Genomic DNA, 11,247 nt, shown 5'->3' on the forward strand with positions numbered 1-11,247 from the left:
CTTCCGAATGGATTAAATAAGTGAGTTGAATGGAGATGTGGGACTCACCACTCCTGCATCTTTCAAGTCCTTGATTCCAGCACTAATCCCTGTAATCTTCCCAAGAATATGGGATTCCTTTTGGTTTGCCATTTTCCTAGGTTGAGGCAGTGCTAATGGATTCCACTTGGCCTTTCCCACTAATAGCTCTCACTCCACAGGCCAGGGAACCAGCGTGGAGGTGCAGCTAGTTGCTGAGTATGGCATTTCTTATTTGCTCACTGGGAGGTGATTGACATCACTGAGGGACTAGTGTAGATAGGAGAAGAGAAACAGCTCTAAGCTGGGCACTCCAATATTAGCATAGTTGGAAGCTAAGGAGGAAAGGAGAAGAGGCTATCGAGAAGCTGCTAGGGTGGAAGGAAGAAAACCAAGAGAGTGTGGAATCCTGGAAGCTGCATGAAGAAAGCAATTAGCTATGTCACTTATTGCTAAATGGTCTAATCAGGGATGTCCAACCTGTGGCTCACGGGCCATGTGCCCCCCCCAGGATGGTTGTGAATGCAGCCCAACACAGAATCGTAAATTTGCTTAAAACATTATGGGATTTTTTTGTGTGTGATTACATGTCACAATATATTTAATGTGTGGTCCAAGACAACTCTTCTTCTTCCGGTGTGACCCAGAGATGCCAAAAGGTTGGGCACCCCTGGATCGAGAACTGACTGCGGGATTAAACAACATAGCAATAAGCAGTTAGATGGAGTGATGGGTATTGAAGCTTGATAGTAGACTCAAGAGACAGTGAGAAATTGGTGACAGTAAGTGTAAACAGTTCTTTCAAGAAGATTTGCTAATGAAAGGGAAAAAATGGAGTGGTGGCTATAAAGTGAAACAGGATCAAACAAAAGTTTTGGTTTGTGAGGAAAAAGCGTATTTGTTGGCTAATGGAAAAACTCTAGGAAAGGGAGAAATTACTGGTATTGAAGAGAGAAAGAAGAATCGCTGAGACAGGGTTTCCCTTTGCTGGGAGCATGAATAAGTTCACCTGGTAGCAGGGGATACAGCTGCAGGGTGAATGTGGTTGTGGGAGTTTTTAGAAGTTCTTTTCTGATTGCTTGTGCTTTATCAGTAAAACAGAAGTCTAAGTTGTCAGTTGAGAGACAGAAAGAAGTAGAGTTGGAGATTTTAGGAGAGAGGTGAAGCTATGTAATGGTTTAGGAGAATGGAAATGCAGTATGATTCCTAGACAGCATTCAAGGCCCATTTGAAATAAGAGCTCACGAATGTAAATGAGACCAGAGAATGTATTGATTTGTTTCCTGCAGCCATGTTTACATGCACAAGTAGAAGTATTAGGCGGCAGCAAGTTGAAGAAAACCAGGGTTGTGGTTTGGCCAAGTGCAAGGAAATGAGAGAAGAGTGGGAGAGATCAGAGTATATATAAGGAATGAGTATGATTGTTCAATTTAAGCTAGATAATGATAAAAGTTAAGACATGAGAGATGAGAGACAATAAAAAGATGTTAGAATAAATGAATTGTAGTTTCTAGTGGAGTCAGAGGGTTGTTAGAATTTTCCAGATTCCAAGTAGAGGTAGCAAGCTAGAAAGAGAGGAGACAGTCATCAGAGAATGGAATGCCTTGGACTGAGATGACTGAGAGGTAATAGTTGCTGGGAATGGCAAGGACTGAGGTATGGTGGTGAGGGTAAGTAGCTGGAGTAGGTGGAGGATGATGTCATCGGAGGAGAGAGGTCAAGGCTTTGGGTGAAAATGTATTAGGTACATCATCAATGTAAACACTGAGGTCAACTGAGAATTATGACAGGAGTAGGGCTGGAGACAGTGTCAGGGAGTTAGGAATGAAATCTCCAAGGCCTGGGTGTCGTTTGAGCACTGCAGGAGGGAAAGGGACTTAGTGCTGTAGTCTGATGTCATAAACTGTAAATGGGAATGTTTATGGAGGAGGGAGGAAGGACTGTCTGGAAGGGGCAAACGGGGGAGAATGTCATCTTCTCTACCCTCGGGCTAGTAGCTGTGCAGTTTGGGTTGCAGAGGGGAGGGCTGCAGGCTGATCAAGTTTTAGAGCAAGTAGCCAAGGTAATGTTCAGAGAAGGCAATTTTGCTGCTGATTGCGCCTTAGAGGGCTTAGTGGAAAGATTTCAGGTATTGAACAGGGTAAGAAATGGGTCTGAAAAGTATGATTCCTAGACAGCATTCAAGGCCCATTTGAAATTAGAGCTCAGGAATGTAAACGAGACCAGAGAATGTATTGATTTGTTTCCTGCAGCCATGTTTACACGCACAAGTAGAAGTATTAAGAGACAGCAAGTTGAAAAAAACCAGGGTTGTAGTTTAACCAAATGCAAGGAAATGAGAGATGGGCAGAAGAGTTTAACGTGTACTCTCAGAGTGAACAGGAGAGTTCAGATGGGCCGGGCCTTATGGGAATTAGAGTCCCAGAGATGACTTTGGCTTTTTGTGGCAACTAAAGTCAATAGGCATAAAGGGCGTAATGGGATTAATCTTGATGAAAGTCTTTGATTAAAAAAAACTTTCAGAACTGAAGCTATAATGAAACAAATGTGAAACCTCAATGCCTATTCAAGGACAAGCTTGGACTTAGACTAGTCATGAGTGAAATGCCTGTTGGCAAAATGTCTGCCTTGCAAAGGGCACAGGGTTGTATATGAGCTTATGAAAAAATCTGAAGACCTTGAAGATAATCAAGGTTTATTATTCATTACCTTTAATTTACATCATACAGCAATTATTTCTGCTATCTCAAAGACTTCCATTATCATTAAGCGGAGCTTTTTCAAAAGCTAGGTGGTGAGTCTCTGCCCTCTTGCTTGAGAGGTGTTTGAATAGCAGTAGTGTGTTGTTGATTTATAGACATTTTACCAATTGTTACATTCAATCAAAATTGGATATTTGACATTGATTTTTAAAAAACCCCAAAAGATCAAAGCAGTTGTGAGTCGCTAACAGGAATTCAAAATAAAGATGGTGGAGGACACCAAACCTAAAAATGGACATAAACACTTATAGGCACGTAAAAAACTAATGGTTCTTTTTATGATACCTAAAATCATCAACACATGACACAGGGAAAAAAGATGGGTGTGAGTATTAATTATTGTATGATTCCTCTTTGGTCAACCCCTTATCTTCTCCCTGAGACTAGCCCTGTGTGTCTCCTTTACTTACTTATAACAGGGATTCAGTACTACAACTGCTACTTTTTGAATATTGAGAGATGAAAAATTTCCTGGCCAGGGACAACCAAGGCTTGGACTGACTTGGGCAGAAGCATGCAGCAAATCTGGAAACTCTTGTTTGCTGAGACAGGGAGAGTGCTGGAATGGGTCATTGTGGTCCTTGTGCAATGTTTGTGTAGCAGGGGTGTACGGCCTCTGGGCGTCTCTGGGCCATGCTGGGAGAAGAGTGGCCTTGGGCCACACATTAAATACATTGCGACATGTATTCACACACACACAAAAATCTCATGATGTTTTAAGTAAATTTACAATTTTTACAAAATTTACATTCGCAGCCATCCTGGGCTGCATACAGCCTGTGGGCCGCAGGTTGGACACCCCGGTACAGGTTTTAAAGATGAGATAGAAGGCAGGAATGAGAACTTATCATTTACTGTCTAGGTTCTTTTTAAAGTTTCAGCTATGACAATTAGTGTGGAAGGCAACTATGTCACTGCAAATAATAGAACCAGAGTCTGGAAAGCTCATTGTTTTGATTTGTTGAACAAGTAAATTCAATGAAAAATGCAAGGCACATAACCCAATGCTTGGCTTAAGTTGAAATTTTTTCTTAAAATTTTTGTAGAAATTATCCTCTTAGTTTTGGAATGTTTTATATAAAGTAGTGACTCTGATTGCAACAAACGTTTCTAGTTACCGGATAAGCTCTGTAATGCTGTGTGGTGACCTCCCCTCTCCTGCTTCCTTTGCCCGAGTCGCCCCAGCTCGTTCTCCCAGAGCTCAGCTGCCCCACCTTCAGGAGGCCTGACCTCACTGAAAATAAATAGGTCAGGTAATTTGTAAAATACCTTCAGGCATCCTGCATTTCTCTCCAGCACTTATCACAGTTGAATTATTTTTTCTTTATTTCTTGAGTGTCTTTCTTTTACCCTAGGAGGTAAGTTCTGTGAGTTCAGGGATCATGTTTATCTTCCTTCCTGATTTTTACCAAGCACCCAGCACAGCATCTCCTAGTACTCAGCACTCAGTAATGATTAAATAATGAATTTTGGTTTCAGTAAAAATTCCTTCTCCAATATCATTTGGGACATATCAATATTTTCGAAGAGAGATTTGATAGGAAATAAGTTCTTTAGTGATATCACAAATCTTTAGGAAATACGCATGTTAGCTTTCTTTACTGTAATTGGAATATCTGTTAAACTGTTGAAGAATTTTCTTAAGATGATATGGACATTGGCATCATATAGCTTATTAAATGTTTCAAATTATATTCTATTGCCTTATTTCTGAGGCTTTGTAATATTCTTTCTCAAACATGTATCAACAGGGAGCTTTATTTCTTAGCTAAAACAAACTGGAATAGTCATAGGCTTTAATGTAGTAGACAGTATTTGTGTTTTAGGAGGATGGTACTTGAGTCAACTCCAGTTAGAAAGTCCTCTCATGTAAAGAGCAAGCCAGAGTGTTCATCTGAAGCGCCCCTTCTAGCTCTAAAAAGTAGACAGTGGTGGTGATAAACAAATAACCAGACAACTAGGAACAAAGCAGGCCAAGTTATCTTTCTGTTTTTTACCTTTGTGAATACTCTTTTATTTTCAGATTAGTGAGGAAGAAATACTACCGTTTTTCAAAACAGACCGAAGTGGATTTACTCGACCCTCTCTTTTATGTTGTGGCCTGGGTAAATCACATACTTGGATCTCTGCTTCCTCATCTGCAAAATGAGGGTAGTGCCACCCTATTCCCATGGATACCTTGTGGGTTAAATATTCTAGTGTACGTCATGTCTGACACATAATGGCACACAAGAAATATTTCTTTCCCCCCTTTTATCAGTTGGTTAAAGGGCAGGGACAGATGAATACATAGAGCACAGAGGATTTTTATGGCGGTGAAGCTATTCTATGTGAGTATAGTGATAGACAAATGACACGATGCATTTGTTAAACCCATAGAATATGTAACACAAAAAGTAAACCCTAATGCAAACTATGGACTTTGGTTAATAATGTACCAATATTTGTCCATTAATTGTAACAAGTGTACCACACAGTATAGGTTGTTAATAATAAAAAAAAAATGAGGGTGGGGGAGTATGAACACCATTTAAACTTTCTGTGGAATTTTTCTATAACCTAAAACTGCTCTACAAAAACTTATTAAAAAACACATTATGAAAGATGTTATTTACTTCATCCATCTATTCTGGGCCCTGGGACCTTGATATGGAATCAAGGGTCTATTGGTTCTATGGTTTGCTTTTACTGTGCTTGTAAACTAATAAGTTAGCCTGTTACTGTTTCATTGTAGCGTCGATATGTTTGCATTGGTTCCCTTGCCCCTCATTCGTGGGGTACACAGAAGGCCTGTTTGGGAGCCTGCACATGCAGTCAATTATATTATAAGACAGGAACACTTAACTTGGGAATCCACTGTTTTTATAGCAAGCAGTAAGAAAGCCTGCTCTCTGTGTGGGATGGGTGACTTACCTTATCTCTCAAGCTGCTGTCTGCAAATGCAACCTTGAGAAAAGGCCCGGGCAAAGCGTGGTCGTCAGGGCTGCAGGCTCTTGACACCCCCTGCAAGGATGTGCATGATGCTAACTGCCTACGGCAGATCGCCTTTCCCAACAACCCCTTTCAGTTTTGATACCTCCTTCTAACAACACTTAGGGAAAGAAATTCTTGACATAAGGACTTTTAAAAACAACAAATATGCATTTTTATGTATAGGTATATAAAATTAAATATTAATTGTTTACAGATGGGATACTACTGTCAATTTCTATTTCTTCCTTAATAAGAATTCTTATCTGTTCCAGTCCAATCTAGATTTATTTTCTTCCAAGCCCTCCTAATATTCCTTTGGAGGATTCCATGCAAATATGCCATGGAATGATGGCGTTTTTCTTTTTTCCTTTGGATCGAAGCCCTTATTACTATTTGCAGAAATTTCTTTACTTTTGCACCTGCAGTTGCTAGTGCTTACTTCAAATATGGTTCTTTTCTCATTTGACTGCTGTGCACCTTGTTTTTGTTGTCATGCTCTGTTCTCTGTGATAGCAAAGACTATGTTCTGCTCCTATAGGCAGGAAAAATTGCTTCCTGTTTGATATTCAGACTGAAAACCGGACCACAATGGCCAGAAACATGCCCACCCTAATGCTTCCTGGGTCACATTATTAGATAATCTCCCATTTGTCTGTTTCAGTGCCAGGGACACTATTCTTTAATCATTCATTCTCAGTATTGTGTGGATTGTAAAAAAAATCCATGGAAATAGGATTTAATATTCAACTACAGATATTTTATAAAAATGAATGTTCTTAAAGAATAAAATGGGATCCGACTAAATTGAGTGCCTATAGTTTATAACTATCACTTATGTAATAAAAGGCATGGAATGCTTATGCCATTTCTAAATATAATTTCAAATCCAGTCAATACTCTTATTCTGCAGAGTAATATTAGTCATATATGTTAATCCAATTATTGCTATTAGCAAAGTTGGTAGTTGACTTATATTTCCCTCTTTTTTTTTTTTTTTTTTTGCTTATCCTTATTGTTGTTTATAAGAAAATCATGCGGGCATGAAATAGCATGCATTATCTGTGAGCAAAGAGGGCAAAAAAGAAACTCTGCAAACCTCATGCTAATTTTCCTAAAATTCCAGTTTTATCTCATTGTTTCAGACTGACTGGCTCATGCCTTTTTTGGGGGAAGGACAAGGGGCTGCTCAGTGGAATATCAAATGATGATTACATTTTGAGAACTGGAGTAAAAATAATAGATAGTGTTCTCCATTTCTCCTTCTCCTGACATAAGTAACTCCTTGGGTGGAAGCCACATATATTCAGAAACTGCATTAACATTTTAAGTCCACTTTGGTGCTAGTTAGTAAGTTATACTGTCATCATACTAAAACAGCACCTGGATAGACATTGCAACGGCCTTCAGAGACAGAGTCGTGCAGCGAGGCAGTGTTACTGAGAATCAAGAATAAGAGCTCAACTGGGGAGTTAGATTACCTGGGTTTAAAACCTGGGGGCACAATGTACTAGCTCTACGATTCTGGGAGACTCTCCAGACTTTAGGCTTCTTATAGGTTGATTTTAAGCATGGAACATAGGGCTTTTTGGATGATTAAATGAGATAATCCATGGACTGCACTTAGTTTAAGTGCCTGTCACCTAATATTCATTCTATAAATGAGAGCTCTTATTATTTCTTGGGATTATAATACTATATTATCATAGTGATAATGAGTATTGGCTATGAGCTTGGCACTGCATTTTCATAAGCATTGATTTATTTATTCTTCACCAGAATTCTCTGAGGTGGTGATCTGACCACCGAATTGCATTATCAAATCAGACACATGACAGTCAGAGATCTTACCCTGCATCGAGCTTTGCAGATGTTCATCGTCGGAGTCACCAGGTACAGGCTTAGCAGAGAGAGGTCTGAGACCACCGATACAGATTCTCACATCCTTTCTTGTATCAGGATTCATTCTGGTGCAGGTTCATGTGAAGGCTCTAAATAAGTCATGCAAATTGCTATATTACTTACACAAAGTGTGCTTTTTCAGTAATGACACACTTCCATTTTATACTCAGGTAGTTGCTAGTTCACATGACCCTTTCCAGTACCATGGCCCATTAGCCCTTAGGTTCCAGATGCATCTACTATAAGCAATCAAACCAGGCTGAATGCTAATCCCTAGGAAAGACGCTAAAATCTTTGATATAGATACAGACTGTATTAGTCTGCTAGAACTGCCATAACAAAATACTGCAAACTGGGTCGCTTAAACAACAGAAATTTATTTTCTCAGTTCTTGGGGTTAGAAGTCCAAAATCAAGGTGCATTAAGTTTCTGGTGAGTCTTCTCCTGGCTTCTATATGGCAGCCTTCTCCCTGTGTCCTCACATGGCCTTTCCTTTGCGCACATGCAGAGAAAGAGAGAGGGCTCTCTTGTATACCTCCCTCATCTTACCCATTAGATTTAGGTCCCATTCTTATGATAGGTCCTGTCTCCAAGTAATAGTTGTATTGGGGGTTAGCACTTCAACATAGGAATTTTGGGGAGACACAATTCAGTCTATAACAAGGACTCTCTTACTAGCATCTTTTGGTGAAATGACTACTTGGCATAATTAACTTTGCTCCAAGTTTGCCAGGAGTGTTGTTATTAGTATTTTCATAAGGAAATCTAACTAGAGCAAATTCTTTCCTGGGGGTTTCCCTTTAGTAAAGGGAGAGAATGAATTTAAGGAGTACTGCTAGCTAGTTTCTTTCCAGGCAAGGGTAGTATTATTCCCACTTAAAGGTTGAAGAAATTGGGGCACAGAGAGGTTAAGTTAGTTGCATAAAGCCAATCACCTACCTGGTAAATGATGGAGCCTGGACCAAAAAGAGTATAGTTTGTTAAATTCTTACCTACATGAGACCCTAAATTGCATAAATATCCTCAAACAAATTCATGTTTAATTTCTTAGTAACTTAAATTTGAAAGAAGATAATCCAATAACTACGTAATATATACAAATACATAGCAATGCATTGAAAGAGAAGATCATACAAATATGGTCGTCTAGTTTTTCCTTTATGGGAATGGCATCACCGTCTAGTTATATGAACCGGAAGCCTTGGAGTTGCCCAGGACACATTCCTCTTCCTCAGCCCCGGACCCAATACCCCATCACATATTTTGCTGTTCCTGCCTCCTAGATAACTCTATGCATAGTTTACTCCTTTCCACTTCCCCTCCACCCCCTATCTCAGTACGAGCTCCTTCTCCTGAACTACTGCAATAATAAATTTCCAGGTAAGAAAACAATCTGTACCAGTACACTCTTAAAATATGGTCTCCATACCATTTGCAACATGATCTTGCAAAATACAAGACTGACCATGTCATTCCTCTAATTAAACTATATTAAGGACCCCCATTCTTAAAATAAGAACGGGAGTCTGTATTATGGTCTGTTAAACACAGGGTGGTCTAGTCCCCACTCTATCTCCAGCCTCAGTTCACAATGTGCCCCCGGTGTCCTCTGCACTCCAGCCATACTGGCAATTTTGCAAACTTATGATTTTGGCTCTTTCTCCTCCACATAGTTTTTGCATATGCTGTTCCCCTTGTTTCCTCCCCCTTCTGCTTGGTTGATTTTTAAAATTTATCCTTGGTTCAGTTCCTTTTCTCACCAGTCTGATAAGGCCAAACTCCCTAGTTTCAAAGCATGAACTTTAGGTAATTTCACTGAGGAACATTTAACTTAGAATCAGTTCCATGAATGGACAAATTGCTAAAAATAAATTAAAAAATAACAAGACCACTTCATCAACTCTGTTCTAGGATAACTCTCTGCAGCTGTCTTTCTCGAAGAGGCAGAGGCAGAAGCTTAAGGCAGAAGCTTAAGTCCAAAGACAGTAAACTGCACGTACGACGAAGCTCACCGTTTGCTTTCACTAGGTCACTGGGCATTAGGGAAAGGCTGGGCATCTGAAACATGCGAACGTGAAACTGACATTCAGCTTAGGCAGACTGTCAAATTTGGGGTCAAAGAGCTGTAACGGAAGAACTATGTCAAAACTTCTGAGAAATGAAGACAAAAAAAACCCCCCAATAATTCACTGAATTGGTCATTTGGTGAAATGTTGATTTGTCAGATTACTTTTTGTCGAATTGATTTTCTAGAAATTGGCCTTTGGTGAACTAGCTTTCAATGAATTGTCTGTTACGGAATTCAGAGAATCGGTCATTTGGAAAATTGAATTTTTGGCAAATTGACTTTGTGCAAATTGATTTTTGGCAAATTGGCTGTCTTACCTTCACATAACTCACCTCGTAGCATTTTCATAGTTATATCTCATGTTTTCCATTTGTTTTATGATTATTGGTTGGATGGCATTCTCCCCCGTTGCTTATAAGTATCACCAGGGGAGAGGTGGTACGTCTTTTTATTCACTTCGACATTCTCAGCATCCAGCACATGTGTGTAGTAAGTATTCAATATATGTAGACTGTATGAAAAAAGAACACTTTGCTTCAGATAAAAATGGAATAAAAAATGGATTTTAGGTGCCACTCAGTGAGTCTAATTACCATGTATCTAAAGGAGCTGATTATGAGTCATTTGCTTTTAGATAAGCGTCTGTGTGAATGCCGTGTATGTATATAAGGTGGTACCACTTTAACTTAGTAATAATAATAATAGCTAAACTTAATATATCACTAACTTTATGCCAGACTTTACAGTCATTAACTTGCTTAGTCCTTGCAGCAATCCTATGGGTAGCAGATTGCTACTGCTGCCCTCATTTTATAGCTGAGGAAGCTGAGAGGCAGAGGGGTAAGGACCTCGCCCAGGGTCACCGCCTGCCTCCACACAGGCCGTCTGGCTCCAGCGTTAGCCAGTAGACTGCAGCTCCCTTGATTCAAGAAAACTGAAATTTAGGTCAAAATCAGGTGATGGGAAGTGAGTAGTTTATAACTTTTAATATCTCTTAAGGTGGGCATGGAGAAATAAATAGGTTTTGAGAAAGGAAGAGTATTCCAGACAAGGACACTAATGTGATATATGAGTGCGATTTTGAAAAATGTCGTGGAGCACAACGTCTAATGACGGACAAAGTGGTGGCTGGACACGATGGGAGAAGGGCGATTTTTAAGGTCTTTTGCATCTCCTTCAGCCTCCTGAATAGTTACCCCTAGAAACATACAGTATGCATGAAAACAGGGCGCTTGCTTTGCAGACACACATCAGTATGAAAGTCCCTCTCTTTACATGGGAACTGAAGCAGTGTCCTTGCTGTGGGAACTCAGCTTTAAGACATTTTTTATGTCTCCTGTGTAGCTCCTGCCTTCCGGATTGTTGCTCCAAGTTCCTTCTGTGTAGAAATGCTGGACCGGACGCCGGCTCTCAAAGGGTGACCTGGATGGGAATGAAAGCAGCAGAGGTGAGAAGTGGATCGATGATAACTAGGGAGAGCAGAGAGTGAGGTTCAATAGCACCGGAAGCTTGTTAGCATTATTGAAA

This window comes from Pteronotus mesoamericanus, unplaced genomic scaffold (assembly GCF_021234165.1).
Source record: "Pteronotus mesoamericanus isolate MK-2021 breed Mesoamerican mustached bat unplaced genomic scaffold, CSHL_Meso_final contig_163, whole genome shotgun sequence".
NCBI classification, from domain to species: domain Eukaryota; kingdom Metazoa; phylum Chordata; class Mammalia; order Chiroptera; family Mormoopidae; genus Pteronotus; species Pteronotus mesoamericanus.